The sequence below is a fragment of the Bactrocera neohumeralis genome, chromosome 3 (genome assembly GCF_024586455.1).
Source record: "Bactrocera neohumeralis isolate Rockhampton chromosome 3, APGP_CSIRO_Bneo_wtdbg2-racon-allhic-juicebox.fasta_v2, whole genome shotgun sequence".
In the NCBI taxonomy this organism is placed as follows: Eukaryota; Metazoa; Arthropoda; class Insecta; order Diptera; family Tephritidae; genus Bactrocera; species Bactrocera neohumeralis.
Genome location: NC_065920.1, coordinates 16,666,033 through 16,684,804, shown reverse-complemented (window position 1 = coordinate 16,684,804; position 18,772 = coordinate 16,666,033). Strand labels below are relative to the sequence as shown.

The window sequence follows — 18,772 nt, the reverse complement described above, 5'->3', positions numbered from 1 at the left end:
TATTTTATTTTCGCAGCACACGCTTGTTGCAAAGAATTTTTATATTAGCTATAAAAGTACCGTTAGGCAGTAAGTAACATATATTTACGTGTATTTTAACACATACATATGTATATATTATGTACCGTATATACATATAATTCATTAAGACATATACATATATACGTATACATATATATTCTTAGCTTAAATTTCTATCTTGTCTTTATTCTAATTTCATTAGATTTCAATTAGCATGAAAAAGTCATTTTAAAACACTAATTGAATATATAATTTAGAAACTTTAAAATAAATGACTTTTTGTGGTTTTTGACGCCACGAGAAAGTTGCGAAAAAGTAGTTAAGATGTCGGTTTTTAGTAATGGCATTCAAAAAATTCGTAGAACGTGCCTCAAATTGCAAAAAGCAGTTAAGAGGATAATGACACGCTGATTCTTAAGTAGACTTGTACATACATAAATGGGTACATTTTTAATTGTTTTTGAATTGAAATATTTAGTGCTGCGGTATGTGGTATACATACATACATAGATATTATTTGCACGAGAATCATTCTAAATTATGTAAGCTACTTATAAGACATTTTTTTTTATAAGGTATACCCTCGGAATTGCCTGCAGAGGGATTACCGCTATTGGAAAACCTTTGTATCTCAAAAATCTGATTTGAATATGGTTTTTGTGGAGTCTTTATTTCGCGTCCCTAACTACTTTCTTGCAATATATGTATGTTTTTATGTTTTAAAATAATATTTCAAATAATACAATATTTATTCATTTATAATTTATATCATTATATTCGAATTGATCCAAGAAATATGTATATTGGGTAGTCGAAAAAGTCTTTTCGTATTTCGTCATATAGATATCGTTTTCTAAACTGTACCAATCACATTGCGTCCTACCATAAGTGTTGGAAAGGTGAGATTTTAAAATTCATTTAACCAAAAAAATTTTAATTAAGTTCCAGTGCTACCAATCACAAAAAGTTAGCTGTTCAAAAAAAAAAATGATAAAAAATCAATAAAATAAAAATTATTTTGAAATTTTTTGTATAAAGAAGGGGAGAATGTGATTTGTGTAGTTTGAGGAGACTCGCTCGCTTCCGTTCTGAAAGTTTCGAAATTTTGATTTACACTGATGAAAGTTTAACACTGATGGAATAATATCTCTAGTGGAAAAATGGCAAAAAGTAGAATTTTTTAATTTTCAGAGTCTTTGAAAATTAATGGAGACTTATCTTTAACTCCGAATTCATCAATAGACTTTTAAGCCATAAATCATAATATTATGCTTGTAGTGTTGAAAATCTATAAAAAAAAAAAAAATTTTTAAACAAACAAATTTTTTCATATTTCGAAAGGTTATGGCTTTAAGAATACCGTCCTAAAATTTCAAATCGATATCTTAAATAGTTTTTGAGTTGCAGGCTATTAAAGTTTAGCTAGCTAGAGCAGCTCCATCAGATTATCTTTAAATGTGTTTTTTTTTCGAAATACATTTTTCAAATTCGCTGAAGTGATAACAAGAAGACAAATCATCCGAATACTATAAATTTTTGCTATATGCTTTGTAAATAGTTCTCCATATCTTGATCCACCTGTTTTTTGCTCTGAACCAAAATCGGAATTCAGCAGGCTAAAATGACCAAAACCACTTAAAAAAACACGGCCATTTTGTGATTCTTTTGACCTTAGGACATTGTACGGATAATATATTCTAGAGATAACTTTTTTTCGGTTTCATTCACGGTCGGAATCATTGTAGTCCGTTTTTGTGAATGGTCCTTTTCAGAAGCATCGGAGATTCAGTTCGAAAAAAAATAGACTTTTTTTTCATAAATAAAAAATTTATTGTGTATTCTTGAAAATACTATATGTATAAATTAAAAAAGAATTTCAAAACAAAATACTGTATTTTTTTAATTTCCAAAATTGCTTTTTTCGGTTGTCACACCAAGGGGGCTTCTTTATTTCAGTCAAGACAAACTTTTTTAGAAAGTTTATTTTAAAAAATATGTTATTGTATAAATTTAGTAATTGTCACTAAGAGATGAAATTCCAAATATTTTCTTTAAATTGTTCAACCTCATAAATTCTAGAAATACAATTTTTCCAAGTGAAACCAATTACTGCAATGAATTTATACTGCCAATATTTAAAATTTAAACAAATCATCCGAAGCGGTAGGGAGCAAATAAATTTGATTTATATGTTACATACTAAATAGTTCTCATATGTGCTTATATATTGAATATTAATGTTTTTTTTTTGAACCAAAATCGGAATTCAAAAGGCTAAAATTGACCAAAACCACTTTAAAAACACGGCCATTTTGTGATTCTTTTGACCTTAGGACATTGTACGGATAATATATTCTAGAAGATAATTTTTTTTCGGTTTCATTCACGGAATCGGAATCATTCTTAGTGTTTTTGTGAATGGTTCCTTTTCAGAAGCACTTTAGATTGACGTAGCCCCACAAGTTCCAAAAAGGCGTTAAAAATCTTGGTTTTTTTCTTAAAAAAAATTTATTGTGGTTTGTACGCTGGTGGAAATTGGACCGTATTTTTTAAAAGATGCTGTTGGACGCAACGTTTGAAAACAATCGCTATCGTTCGATGTAACAAACTTTTTTTTTTAAAATCCAAAAATTGCTTTTTGACATGTGGTTTCACACCAAGATGGCGCTTTATTTCAGTCACAGCTCAAACTATTTTTGAAAGTTTATTCGGAAAAAATATTTATTGTATAAATTTAGTAATTGTCACTAATTTAAGATGAAATTAAAATATTTTCTCTCCTAACTTATTCAAGTCTCAACCTCATAAATCCTCTAGAAATACAATTTCCAAGTGAAACCAATTACTGCAATGAATTTATACTGCCAAAATTTAAACAAACTTATCTGGAAGCGGTAGGGAGCAAATAAATTTGATTTAACTTAAGTACATACTAATGTATGAGTGTAGGTACATATGTGCTTATGAATGTATGTATTTGTTATTAATGTACATATGTATATGTATGTATGTGTGTAAGAAGGAGCATCAAGCAAGTAGAGCGCATAGCACCTACTCATACAAAAACCAAAATACGCTGGACGACGGTGCAGAACGTGAAAGCACCTCAATGCGCAGGTCCTACCCACAAGTTGCTCCTTAAAGCGCAACACCTATCTGCAGCTTTACCTTACAGAAAGCGAAGTATGGCAGCTCACATTACGAGCACCGCCACAGACTGTTGCTCATATTTTTTATTAGACAATTTTCTTTCACTTTTTTTCATTTTTCCAACAAAATTATGTGCAACTGCTGTGCAGTCAGCCAATTCAGCAGCGTTAACAGTGACTGCGGCTGTGGCTGCGACAGCGACAGCGAAGCTTAAGCCAGAGGTGAGCTTTGAAATTCCATTTTTATTTTATAACGCTCACTTTTTCTTAGTAAAACTGTTAAACTTCTTGAACTACCACACACACACAAACAAAAATTGCTTGGCTGCTTGGGTGCCAATGCTAACTTTTATATAAAAATGTGTAAATATGTAAATGTGTGTGTGTTTTATATAGCAAATATCATCATTCCAAGGTAGTTTGACGCCCTCTGCGTTTTGGCGTTGCTTTTGTTTTTGTTTTTATGGCATTAACCAATAATATGTAATATGAAATGTGGAAAAATTCATAACTCACCCCTAGTTGGGAGAGTGTTAGCTGAGAGCGCATTCAGCGCACAATAAGTAGTGAATTTACAGTACCTGCTACTCGGATTGAGATAGAAAAATCTATGAAATATAGCGGATTCCATAATATTTATGTGATTCCAGAAATGGGCGTAAACTTGAGTGGCTGCAGTTGGGTTTTTTAAATTTAATTTTTGCAGGGAAAAACAGTTATATGTATATTTGTGAGTTATGGTAGTGGGTTAGTCCCATTGTGAGTGTTTACAGCTCACTTTTTTTTGCTGGTAATAGAAAGTTGGAGTTAGAAATTGAATTATTTACTGAGCGAATAAGCTTAGAGGATCTTATATTATCTCTCTCTGGTTGTGGAATCTGAGGAATTGTCCGAAAAAAGGTTAGATACGACTTATTTTTATATGGAAATCTATAGCTACACTCGAATATGTAAAATAAACCAGAGAAACTCCTTGGGAAAGGAAGAAAATATAATATAAAATATAATACATAAAAAATATTTTTTCATAATCTGAAAGGTGGAAGTGTTAGGGCGTAGTGTGTTTGAGTCTTTATGTGTAAAAACGCTGTATCTCGATTTTTGGAAACACTAATAGTGCTGTGGAAAAAACTCTCACACAAAAGCTACATATAGGCAATGAAAATAAATGTGTTAACACTTTTTCAATATAACCTCAAAGTTTATGTCAAAAGTTCAAATATCCAAGTTTTGAATTTTTTATTTTTATGTTTCACAAAAAATTTGATTTTATGCAATAATCAAGTTTTTGTTGTTTCTTTCATATCTTTAAAAAAAAATTGATTTCTCAAAATTTTGGGGTAAAGTAACTTCCTTATGTCCTATTAATACAGAGATTTTTTGGTTAAAAATACATATTTTTGAACCATATTTGATCTATTTGCATTTTCAAAAAGTCAAGGCAAAAAAAGCCAAAGCTCCCAGCAGAAGACGAATTATTATTTTTTTTAATAATGCGAAAAGCCAAAAATATATATAAATTTCAAAAATATCGTATGAAATCGGCAAGGTCATATCTTGAATAGGTTTTGAATAGCAGCAGTCTAAAGAGCGACCACTCGCAGGCATAAATCGGAGTATTTTTGAATATATTTACCATGCAATGACCTACGATCTTTTTGATTGGCATTAAAAACGACCATTTTTTACCTAAAAAAACGATACTTTTCTTCAGAATTATTTTGTTAATTTTTAATATTTTTCAAAAATCGTAGGTCATTGTATAGGAAATACCTTTGACTTTTTAATTTTTTTTGTTTAGCTACTCAGTCGATCGGAATGATGTCAGAAGTTGGGGAACTTTTTTTTTGGTTTAAAATATGTCAGTTTTCCAAAGATACATACATACATACATCCATATATGTATAAATACGTATATACATACATATTCATAAACATTTATGTAACTACTTAAATTGTCTGTATATATGCATGTATGTATATACATACATATGTACATACATATAAAATGCATAATTCATAAATGAAAACTCTCATATTCACATTACGACGACGGTAGAGCACCCATACTCGTCTTACCACATACATAACAGCAACAAGAAACAGACAAAACGGAAAAAAATGTAATGAAACCGAACCAATACTTTGCAGGGAGTCACAGCAAAACATGAGTACTGAATATATATGTATGTACATACATACAGTGTGCGACAAAACTAAAGCACGGAATCTACCTTGTCGGTATTTAACTGGATAAAATCATAAATTAGGCATTACGTGATGTTTTATTGATTTGTATTATTAGTTCATGTATTCTTCTTTTAAAATTAGTAAAAATTAAACAAATTAACTTACTAAAATATTATATAAAATTAAATATATGAAGAACTCCAAAAATTTGGTGCGACAAAACAAAAGCACGAAATGGTTTTATGATTGAAAAATTTATGTCTTTCAATATTTGGTTGCGTATCCCTTATTTTTCAATACAGTTGCACATCGGCTAGGCATGGACTCAATTAATTTATTTGATGTGTCCCAGGAAATGCTTTTCCATGCTACCTTCACTTGAATGTATAAAACGGCCTTATTTTTACAATTCTCAAGTCTGATTTTTCGATCTACAATTTACCATTGGTTCTCTATGGGATTGAGATCAGGTGATTGTGCGAGTCGCTTCAAAACCTCATTCCTGTTATCAACAAACAACTGTTTCACACAAATAGCAGTGTGTTTCTGGTCGTTGTCATGTTGATAACTCCATTTTAAAGCCATTTCTTCTGCAACATGTGGCAGCATTAATATTCTGAGAAATATTTTTATGCTTATATTTGTCCATTATACTGTTTATATGATGAATTTATCCTATTGCATTCCCTGGAAAACAACCACACACTAGTACATTGTCTCCACCATGTTTCACCGCGCTTGTTTTATAACGTTGATTTAGGCGTTGTCCCTTCGGTCTGCCTACCAGCTTCAGCCCATCTCAATCTTTGATATTAAACTTCGATTCGCCAGAAAAAAGTACAGTTTGCCATTTGGTAATCGCTCAATTTATGTGCATCCTCACAAATTCCAATCACGCCAGTCTGTTCTTTAAATAAATAATACGGCTTTTTTGCAATAACTTTCTACAGGTAGCATGAAAATTCCCCATCGACAGCTCGACGTTGTATGGATCTCTGTAATATATTTAACCGTAATTGTCTTACAATAGATATTGCCGATATAAAAGGGTAATTTTTTATTGCCCGAATCTGACTCCCTTATCCTCTCGTTCGGTTGCTCTCCACGGCCGTCTACCTCTATGCGCTGTAACCAAAGAGCTTGATTTGCCAAATCAGCTAAATGTTCGGGAAACATTAGGATGATTTATTCCAAACTTTTTTGCAATAGTCATAACCGATTCTCTTTTCTTAAAATCCTTAACAAATTTTTTTCTAAAATGAACAGAATACTTATTTCGAGCCATTGAAATATCTTTCTCTTTAACATACAACCAACCGTACTGAATGACGAACTGCAACTGAATATGCATTAATATTTTTCTAATTAGGTAATAACTACACATATCCAACATTTTTGATCATTAAAAACCGTTTGACAAACAATTAATGTGCAATTAATGTAAATTCTTAGTTATGTGCTTTTGTTTTGTCGCACCAGATTTTTGGAGTTCTTCATATATTTAATTTTATATAATATTTTAGTAAGTTAATTTGTTTAATTTTTACTAATTTTAAAAGAAGAATACATGAACTAATAATACAAATCAATAAAACATCACGTAATGCCTAATTTATGATTTTATCCAGTTAAATACCGACAAGGTAGATTCCGTGCTTTAGTTTTGTCGCACACTGTATGTATGTATATACATACATATCCAGCGCTCATATCTTCCGTCATATTCCAACATTATTATACGCCTCAACATACAACAACACCAATAGCGACGGCAACGTTAGCAACTTGACTTGACTTGATTTGACTCGGTCGTTGCACGATGGTCACCTCCTCTTCTGCAACTACAACTACCGGTTTGTGTATGTTACAATTTGATGCCTTAACAGTGTTGTTGCTGCACAAGAGTCAAGTTTTGATAGCCTCTCATAATCATAAACAGCACACACAGCAATAGCAACAACAGCCGCATAGAATATCACACAAGCGAATGGATTGCTAGCAGCGATGGTAACTTAAAAGCAACAACAAAAGCAAACCACCACTTTTGCTGCTCAGCAAAATCGCTGCATGCGCAACAACACGTGTGCGCTCTCAAATGTTAAAAAGTCGAGGCGGAGACCAACTAGTTTAGTGAGTGTGAATCATTTTACGAGCGCTTGCTCCAAAATTCAAGAGCTGCATTCTATTTAGTTCAGAGTTTTCAATTACTGTTATATTAAAAGTCGTGCGCCATCACTGTTACTGGGACAAAGCGTGCTCATTGGCGCTGTAAACCATTTTGTAACAGTTGCATTTTGCTCATTCGCCATTTTTTTACACTTACTGTTAGCTTATGCTCTGTGAGCTCTGCCTTGCTTCCGGCTGCGCAACATTGTTGGTTTTCATACAAAGTATTACAGCTATCTCGCTTTAACGTGTGATTTTGCCATCCGTTAGTTAAAAAATTACATTAACAGCGCACGGTTAGGTTGAAGTAGCGTATTCAGTTGAGTGTTACAGTCTTATACACTGTAATGTTGTTTGCGAATGTGTTTTCGAAATGTTGCCACGAAACAGCAGAGAGTGTACATAAATAATTATTTTAACATGTTGTGTTAACAGCATTGCAAACTGTAATGTATATCATCAGAAACAGTGAATGTTAAAGGAAAGTTCTCTGTCAGAATGTTATCAATACAGAAGGCGGAAATGTTAAAGAATAACATGGCTTTCCTCGGGTAAAAAACAGTGTGTTTTCAACAATTTTTTTTATATAAAAAATGAAATATTTTATTAGAATTTTTCATTGTTACAAACATACACTATTAACAAAGAAATTCTATTTTTGGAAAAAAATATTTTAAACTCGGCAATTGCGACGCCATTTTCGGCGACCCCTCGGGAAAAAAGATGCGCTAGCGTTTTCAGGATAATTCCTTATAGGATAATCTAAAGTGAAAAAATACATGTTTTAGTTAAAATCTTAACTTAGAAATTGGACGAAGGAAAAAACTGAAAATTAGATTTTTCGAGAAAAAAATATAGTTTAAAGACGACGCGTTTAGCCTAGCTAGCTCGAGCGCATCTCGAGGCTGTAGAATTTAATAAGACAGTAAAAAAATCGATTTTTTGAAACCCGTAACCCATGTAGCCTCTTAAGGAATATAAAAATTTAATAATAGGGGATTCACTTTTAAAACTTTTGGATTCCGAAAAGACGATGAGCACGATTTTTCTCGTTAAAATTATCGAAAACCAAAGTAAAAAAATTATTATAGATGAACATAGCTAATGATCGAAGGCCTAGTTAAATTTTGTTTTTTGAGAAAATGATGGCTTCTCAAAAAAAGTTATTTTTGGCGAAAAAATTTACACTTTAAACAGCTAAAATCGAAATTATTGTGTCTCGAACATTATCTCAAAAATAATCTAAGAAGGTTCAGAAGATCGTCCAGCCGTTTCGGAGAAAATTTTCGCTATAACTCTAAACCAGTGGAAGGCGATTACACTAAGTTAAAAAAACTCTTACAAATACGCTCATACCTTCAAACTCTTAGCCAAATCAACTTCAAATCTTCAATAATAATGCTTATACAAAATCGTCTCGATATTACCAACGATAAGAAGGCATCGGTCTTCCCAATAGCTTACTTGCGTAGTAGGACGGTAAGGCCTATCAACTTTATATTGTATTATTTATGTTTGTTCGGTGAACTATATTAACGGTTTTACTCTGCGAGCATTTTCACAGACACCTTTAAAAAATCAAAGAGTTCTAAACGATAAATTCGACCCATCGTCACGATTAAATAATTTTTATATATATATCATATATATGTATATATATCATATACATATATTATTGGCTTCTCCGATATTTCCTTCTGTTTGTTACAAACTTAACATACCCTCTTCAGGTTATGAAAATGAATAAAACACACAAACATCAACACAAAGTAACTGAATCTCTTAGATACATATTTAAAATGCGTAAATAGTAGCGCACAACTGTCTAGCCAATAAATATGCGCGCGCCGAAGTGTTAAGAATTTCATTAAGCACGTTTTAAATGGTGGCACGCATGCGCAGCACAGCAATAAACCAAAACGCACTGAAAAAACGCACAGAAAAAACTGAAAAACAGCAGCAACAACACACCCACACATGACAACAACAAAAAGTAGTAGTTTTAGAATAATTACGTGAGCGCTAAGCTATTGAGCCCGGTTTGAGCCTAGCGTTTGGAGCGTACAAACGCCGCAACACGCACGCACCAAATTTCAAGTAACCCCTTCGCGGCGCAACTGCTGCCGCTGCATGCCACAAAGCGGTACAAAGCCGCCGCGCAAATTTGTTTCACTTTAAATATAATATTGTGCTCTGATAATGGCAGGAAGGCAATTCCCATACACATGCATGTATGCATGCATGTGACCTCTTAATATTCCACCGAAAACTGTGTCTAGTTTCCATATTTACAATGACTGTTGCTATGATTATACCCTAAACAGTGTATATAAAGTTTGCCACAAAGTTTGTAAAACCTCGAAGGAAACATAAACGATCCGAGTGTCAAGCTGAGTCGATTTAGCCATATCCTTTCATCTGCATAAAGGCGAAATAGGTCCTTAGTTTTTGAGATATCGAACTGAACTTCCCACATGTTCTTTACTCTCTAAGAAGCTGCTCATTTGTCGAAACCGCCGATATCGGACAACTATAACATCTAGTTCTCATGCAAACTGAACAACAAAATCAAGTTCTTGTTTGCATGGATAATCAAAGCTAGAACCTCCGAATAAATGATTCAGATCGGACCACTATTGAGCATAGCTGCCACATAAAGTGAACGGTGGCAATCAAGTTCTTGTATGGAAAACTCTTTTATTTAAGGAGATATTTTCACGAAATTTGACACACATTATTTTTCCAAATAACGGTATTATGTCCGAAGAAATTGTTCAGATCAGACCACTATAGCATATAGCTGCCATACAAACTGAACGATAAAAATCAAGATAAAAATTGTTTATACCCCTTTATGCTATAAGAAAAGCATCCGTGAGGGGTATATAGCCTCGGTGCAGCCGTATTTTTAACGTTTTTTCTTGTTTGATTTTAATTTGAATACGATTTTTCCTACATGAAGTTGGTGTGAAATGTTGAGCGGCTCATTTGAGTGCCCACGCATGCGTGTTTATGTGAGTGTTCAAGTATATTTGTTTACTTATGGCAGTCGGCAGCAAGTGTTAAAATGGATTTCGTTCAAAATCACATAAATTTGCCTAATTGCACACAAACACTTTAATACATACACTAATACTCCTTTAACATGCATACATATCTATGCATGTATGTATATTTAATATGTAGTCGTTATGTAATAACCAAGTAGCGGCATGCCCTAAGCATTACGTAAATCCACACAAAATTATAATAAATCCATTGCGGACACGCTGCACATTTTCCCGAAATTTATTGTTGGTAATAAAAGTAAAAAGTTGGGTGCGCCTTTGCTTTGAGTATATAAGACTATGTGGAAACAGAATAATTGTGTGTAATAATTTTGTAATTTTTTTCGGTTCTTCTTCTGCATTTTGCTGCCTCATTAGAACTTCCTGCCGCTTAGATCCTTACGCTTTTAGCACTTTTAGTATGCAACGCAAGCGTTTTGCTTGTTGCCAGCAGCGTCTGTGATCGCTCTTGCTTGTTGGCTTGGGTTCGGCGCGCATGCGTGCAATGTGGTAGCAATAATTAAGAAGACGCAGCAGCAGAAAACCCCTTCATGCGCTTGGTAAGAAGAATTTGTTGTTGTATGTGTATATTTAGAATGATTTTGGTTTTGATGTTGATGGAAAACTGAAAATTTTATTTATATACAAATATACACATACATACATATATATATGTGTATATGCATTTACAGTTGTGCGTATGTATGTATGGATTTTAGAGCATTAGAAATGCAGCAGCACTTGAGTGACTTGCCGCAGGCTAACTCATACGCACATATGTATATACATATGTATGTATGTATGTTTTTTTTATAATATATGTAGGTATATAAAATTTAATGTATGTACATACATATGTATTGCATATGTTTGCTTGTATTGTTTTTGTTGCACGGAAAACGCTCACCGCTCCTTGCACAAATCCCCTTGGGCTTTGAGGTTTATCTGCCTCGAGTATTTGCCTTCTTTTACGGTTGACATACATATAGGTATGCGTATGTATGTATATACTATATATATGTAGAATGTAAAAATATTTGTATGTGTGTGTTTTCAATCCTTACAAGTTTCTTTTTTCACGTGTATTAATTTGTGTCTGCGAACGGAAGTAATTCTTTTTTGCCCTTTATTTTTATTAGATTTAATTATTTTTTGTACTTCTTCTTCTTCTTACTTTTATACCCTGAACAGCGTATATTAAGTTTGCCATGATGTTTGCAAAACCTAGAAGGAAATTTCAAAGACTATAGGATAAATATATAAATGATCAGCATGAGGAGCTGAGTCGATGCAGCCATGTCCGTGTATTCTCCCGTTCGTCTGTCTGAAGATAGTAGGCAAACTAGTCGGCCAATTTTCGAGATATCGTACTGAAATTCTGTACACATACTTTTCTACTCAAGAAGATGCTCATTTGTCGGAACAGCCGATATCGGACCACTATAGCATATAGCTGTCATACAAACTGAATGATCGTAATCAAGTGCTTGTATGGAAAACTTTTTCAGTTGAAGAGATATCTTTACGAAATTTGGCAAGAATTATTATCCAAGGCAATGTTACAATATCCGAACAAATTGTTCAGATCGGACCACTATAGCATACAGTTGCCATACAAACTGACCGATCGACATTATTTCGTGGTATGGAAAACTTTTTTTATTTTACGAGATATCTTCGAAATTTGTCTTGGCTTTTTGCTCAAAGCAACGGTACTCTCTTCTAAGTAATTATTCCGATCGGACGACTATTGCATATAGCTGCCATACAAACTGAACGATTAAAATCAAGTTCTTGTATGAAATATTTTGTATTTGTGCAGGGTATTACAGCTTCAGTGCAACTGTAGTCAGCGTTTCTTCTTGGCTTTTATTTCACATAATAAATATTTGCATTTATTTGTCCTTTGGCTTAGCTCTAATTTATAATTACACGCTTCACTTGATATAAACCTTTTTCTTAATTTACCTTGAAATAAGCAGGCTCATAAGTTATTGATAAACACAAAACACACTACTTCGCGAAATGTATTTTAACTACTTCGATTGCCAATGAGACTTTAGTTTTGTCAACCTTCGTGTGTTTTTTAATTTCTTTCACGAGGTCACAGACGAGCTAACAAAGGAAAGGATTAAAGTGAGGAATGGTTACTGAATGGGTTGTTTCGAAAAAATTGAGGCTGGAAAGTCATGAAAACTGTACAACAATGAATATTTTTAGCTTTGAATTCATTAGAAATTATATACCTCTATACATATGTACTCGTATTTACCTTTTTCGAACCTGCCAGATGTCACATACTATAGGTTGGAGATGACGAGATTAAAATTATCATCCATTTGAATATCTCCAGCCAAGTGCGCTTAAGGCTTCCTATAGAGTATATATCATTCTAGACTTACAGAGTTATGTAGAATACTGTAGGTAGCCCTATATATTGAGTAAAATCCATATAGACCAATGTTATGGCCAGATAATGTGCTCACCAAAAGTTGCCTCAATAATTTGATTGCTTCGCTGGGAGACTCTTGTCTTATTGGAACCAAAGGTGCTCCACTTCAACAGCCACCAATTCAGGGAGAAAAAAGTCATTAATCATGGCTCGTTCGCCATTAACTATAATATCTTGGGCGGCTTCATTTTTGCGGAAATGTGGACCAATGATTACCTCTGCCAATAGGGCATACCAAAAAGGGAAGTTTTGAGCATGTAACGCTGTTCCAACAATGACTTGTTGGTTATCCAAAAGTGACAATTTCGTTTATTAACGTACCCATTCAACCCAAAGTGAGCTTCATTCCCGATCAAAATATTCTTGGGAAAACTGAATCGGTAACCACTTCGTTTTAGGTCCACTCACTGAACGTGCGATGTGTTTGATGGTTACTTGGCTTCAATTCTTGCGCGAGTTGGATTTTATAAACCTGCAAACCAAGATCCTTCCGCAAAATTGCTTAAGTCTTCTATAAAATGGATGAGCAAAAAGTCCAATTCCTGCCTCTTGGACTCATTTGGGTCTCATTCACAGCACACCACAGCAGCAATAGCGTGTACGGCGTATACCGTGCAGCATCTCTGGGGATGCATATTATCCACTGGAGTAAATGTGGTGCGGAAGCGATCTATTTTTGCTCGAATTATTGAGTCTGCTGGGCGATTATGGCAGAGCGCTCGATTCGTTATTTACTTCTAGTTAGTTACTCTATTTATTCTACTATTTATTGTGCTGTTTTTATTAATATTGATTATAAATATTTTCAAAAATAAAATAGTATATTCTTTGTCTTTAAAATATTATTACCTTTACGAAATTACAATCGAATACTTATCCATCATTATAAAATATTTTTTTCAAAATTCACATCAACAGAAACTGCAGACGACCCGAAATTTATCATGTTGAAATTTAATAAGGCTGTCGATCCACTTACCTACCTACTGAGACCTAGTACATACATATCTACCCCAAAGGAACACTCACTGATTTGCTGTCAGCCTTCCAGGCATGAATGCGGTCAAGTATTAGCTCCTTTGACAGCCATTAAAACAGCATAAATATTACTTTGATCCCGAAAGAGCCAAACAAGACAAGAGATCGATGAGCACATAAATTTAATCAGGAAATTTTACGTGTAATTGATTGCTCGCAATTTTTGAATCAAACGATTGTGAATTCATGGGTTTCCTGGAGTAAAAAAACCGACCATTTTGATTAATTCTTTTTGTTTTCATGTAAAAAATTAAATATTTAAATATTTTATTTCATACAACAAATTAAATATTTTATTCAAACTTTTTATTGTTCCAAAAATGTATATTTTACAAAGATGTTGTGAAGTTTTCAACGGAAAATATTCAAAACTCGGCCATAACGACAGCGTTTCCGGGAATGCCTCGAAAAAAGTGCTTCCGCGTTGACAACAGAACATCTTACTGGAACATCTGAAGTGAAAAGAAAAAATACTAATTAAGATCATGCTAGGTATTAGAAAAAGGAAAAAAAGTAAACATTGTTTTTTTGGCTGAAGTTTTTACAAAAAAAATAATAAAAATTTTGGTGAAAAAAAATTCTCGACGTTATTTAAAAAAAAAGATGTGATTGAAAACAAAAAAAAAAATCGTTCTAGACCTTGTAAATTATATCCCGCAAAACTGTGTTAAATTTCATTAAAATCAGAAAAATAGTTTGCAAGAAATCTCTTAAACTATTACTCGGATCTAGTGAGAATTTAGAAGAATATATTTTAGAGATTTTTTAGAATTAAATAAGACAAAAAACTATATTATATTTTAAAGGCGTGAAACTCATATAACCCCTTAAAAACGAAATATTTTCTAAGCATACTTCTCTTACTGTCCGAAATCATCAGTTTGTATTATTCGCAACTCTTATATGTATTCTGAAACTCCTATGTACAAGTATATATCTTAAATTTAAGAAATGTAAATTATACATAAAACAAACAAAAAACTAAAAAAAACAAGTTGTTTTATTTTAAATATATTTTAAACGTCAAAAAGTTGCATTATATAATTATTTTCAAAATCTTAATAGCTTCCACAGTAAGTATAAAAGTATATCATAACATAAATCTCTTAAAATATATATATATGTATATTAAAAATTTAAAAAAATATTAAATTAATTGGCGAAGTTATTCATCTGCACCACCCTGTTAAAAGCAATATTTACCATTTCCACAAATCACTAGGAGATCATAAGGAGCAGCAAGGCTGCGCTGAAAGCATAAAAAGCACACAAACAATAGATGAACTCTCCATATTACACATGCATTAACTATTTCCAATAAATATTAGCAACAAATAAACAGTGCTGTTTCTCTCTCATGACCTCACCCACTCATAAGTGATATCATTTCAGTATTGTTGTGCAATGCATTTCATTTACCGCAAGCGAAAAATGACGCAGAGGATGAGCGAAACAATTGGAACGAAGAAGTGTTGTTGCGTTTTTTAGAGTAAAGCAAGTAAACACATAAAGAATAATCTGCATAATCATCAGCTGCCAAGTGGCTCTCATTATATTTATGGGCACCTGTTAGGACAACAGCGAATTTTTAGGGGTTTTGAGGAAATTTTTAATTTCTGCAACCTTGAGGGGCATAAAAATAATTTTTTAAATAAAATAATATTAACATGAAGGGGTGGGTACTTACACCAGGCAATCATATTTTATTAGAAGGTTGCTAAATATTAGATTGTGTTGCGTTGTATACTGCTCTGATTTTACCAGGCGCTCAAAAAGTAGATGACAGTAAAAAAAAAATTATATGCAAACTTTATTATTGTAATCCTTTTACTCGCTGTGCAATGAGCCTTACAGTTTTCTTAGTATTAAGTTGTATGGGGTGTATAGGATCGAGCTTAAGGACACTTGGCAAATGGAACAAAGCAAATGCAATTTAGCGTTCCCAATATAATGGGGCGACTTTCAAATGATCAGCTGTCCATCACTCCATTTTGTTAGTGTTAAGCAGTAAACAGCGAATATGCAATCGAGCTTAAGGATAGTTGACAAATAGAACAAAGCTTTGTTGTTGGAAGAACATATTCAAACGATCAGCTGTCTAGTGTCTATCACTACATTTATGGGCGCTTGGTGGGCCAACAGCGAAATTTCTTTAGAATATTTTGATTTTTTCAACCTTGAGGGCCGAAAAAAATATCATTATATGAAAATCTAGTATAACAAACAGGCAATCAATAGTCATTTAAATATGATATGGATGGACCTAATTTATATCGTGTGATCGTCAAGCGACTAGGCGCCCATAATCGGTGCGAAGGTATTTTAAGTGCAAAAAATTGTATTAGATTTGCATTTGAAATATTTTTTCACACCAACAAAGCTCCGGTTCCATTTGCCAAGTGTCCTTAAGCCCGATCTCGCATTTTCTCTTTACTGTGCAACACTAACAAAACTGATAATGCATATGAAGCAGCTATAACAACGAAAATGCCAATATTGTATAACTTCTGGTCTTTGCGCGCCTGGCAAAAAAAAAGCACAAACCAGCAATCATCGCAACGCGATCTTTAGAAAATGTAAGCTAGCAGCTTTTCATCAAATATGGTAGCCTGGTGTAAAATTCTTCCCATAAATAAAATAAAAAATTTTTATTTATCCCGCTCAAGGTTGCGAAACCAAAAAAATTATTCATCAAAATGGCATAATATTCGCTGTTGCTTTACTAGGCGCCCATAAATGCAGTGACAGACACCAGACAGTCGATAATTTGAAGGTCGCCCGCATTTGAATTGTATTTGATTTACATTTAAAATTTCTTCTAACAGCAACAAAGCTCTGGTTTCATTTCCAAAGTGTCCTTAAACACGAACTTATATTCTCTCTTTACTGTGCAACACTAACAAAACCGATAATATGAATATGCATATTAATGAAGCAGAGGCTAATGAGGCTGTTTATAACAAAAAAGTTATATATTATAGTTTCTGTGGTCCTAGTGTAAAACATAATCCTAGCAACCATCAAATTTGATCTTTAGAAAATGTAAGCAAGCAACCTTTTCATGAAGTATGATGATTGCCTGGTGGAAAATCCTATATACTAGAAATGATGATGAATGATATTTTTTTTCGGCCCTCATCAAGGTTGAAAAATCAAAAATTTCCAAAGAAATTCATTATAAATTCGCAGTTGGCCTACCAATCGCCCATAAATGTAGTGAAAGTAGACATTTGACAGCTGATCGTTTGAATATGTTCTCCCAACAACAAAGCTTTGTTCTATTTGTCAAATATCCTTAAGCTCGATTGCATATTCGCTGTTTACTGCTTAACACTAACAAAATGTAGTGATGGACAGCTGATCATTTGAAGGTCGCCCCATTATATTGGGAAAGCTAAATTGCATTTGATTTGCCCTTGGCATATTTTCTCACAGCAACAAAGCTTTGTTCCATTGCCAAGTGTCCTTAGCTCGATCCTATACACCCCATACAACTTACTACTAAGAAAACTGTAAGGCTCATTGCACAGCGAGTAAAAGGATTACAATAATAAAGTTTGCATATAATTTTTATACTGCCATCTACTTTTTGTGCGCCTGGTACAAACAGAGCAGTATAAACACAACGCTACCCCTTCATGTTAATATTATTATTTTATTTAAAAAATTATTTTTATGCCCCTCAAGGTTGCAGAAATTAAAAAATTTCCTCGAAAATCCTAAAAATTCGCTGTTGTCCTAACAGGCGCCCATAAATATAATGAGAGCCATTGGCAGCTGCTGATTATGCATGAATTTCTTTGATTTGTTTATTTGCTTTACTCTAAACAACAACACACTTCGTTCCAATTGTTTCGCTCATCCTCTGCGTCATTTTTCGCTTGCGGTAAATGCAATGCATTGCACAACAATGCTGCAATGAGTGGGTGATGCCGTGAGAAAGAAACAGCACTGTTTATTTGTTGCTAATATTTATTGGAAATAGTTAATGCATGTGTAATAGGAGAGTTCATCTATTGTTTGTGTGCTTTTTATGCTTTCAGCGCAGCCTTGCTGCTCTTCATGATCACCTAGTGATTTGTGGAAATGGTAAATATTGTTTTTCACAGGGTGGTGCAGATGAATAATTTCGGCGATTAATTTAATTTGCAATATTTGATATAACATTTTTAGTAAATATACTATATATATATACAAAGGTAAGTGTACTTACTGTGGTAGATATTAAGATTTTGAAAATAATTATATAATGCAACTTTTTGACGTTTAAAATGTATTTAAAATAAAACAACCTGTTTTTTTAGTGTTTTGTTTGTTTTTTGTACAATTTACATTTCTTAAATTGAAAAATATATTCATAGGAGTGTATAAGAGTTGCGGATAATACAAATTGATGATTTCGTGCAGTAAGAGAAGTATGCGTAGAAAATATTGCATATTTAAAGAGTTAAATGGGTTTCACGACTTTAACATATAGATTTTTTCCCCTTATTTAATTATATAAAATCTCTAGAATATTGGTCTAGATTCTTACGGGATCCGAGAAATAGTTTTAGAAATTTCTTGCAACTACTTTACTGTCTTTAGTGAAATTTAACACAGTTTTGCGGTTTATAATTTACAAGGTCTAGAATGGAGTTTTTTTGTTTACAATTGCACCTTGTTTAAAAGAATAACGTTGAGATTTTTTTTTACCAAAATTTGCGTTT

The 18,772-nt window shown here is 33.0% G+C and overlaps 1 long non-coding RNA gene across 1 annotated transcript in view; it reads right to left on the bottom strand.

Moving 5' to 3' along the window:
- Nucleotides 1–14,328: 14,328 nt before the first annotated feature.
- LOC126753672 (uncharacterized) overlaps nucleotides 14,329–18,772 on the bottom strand; it is a 48,857-nt gene continuing 44,413 nt past the window's right edge. The window contains exon 3 of the long non-coding RNA XR_007666206.1: nucleotides 14,329–14,515. This is a non-coding gene — a long non-coding RNA (uncharacterized LOC126753672). The remainder of the gene's footprint in view (nucleotides 14,516–18,772) is intronic.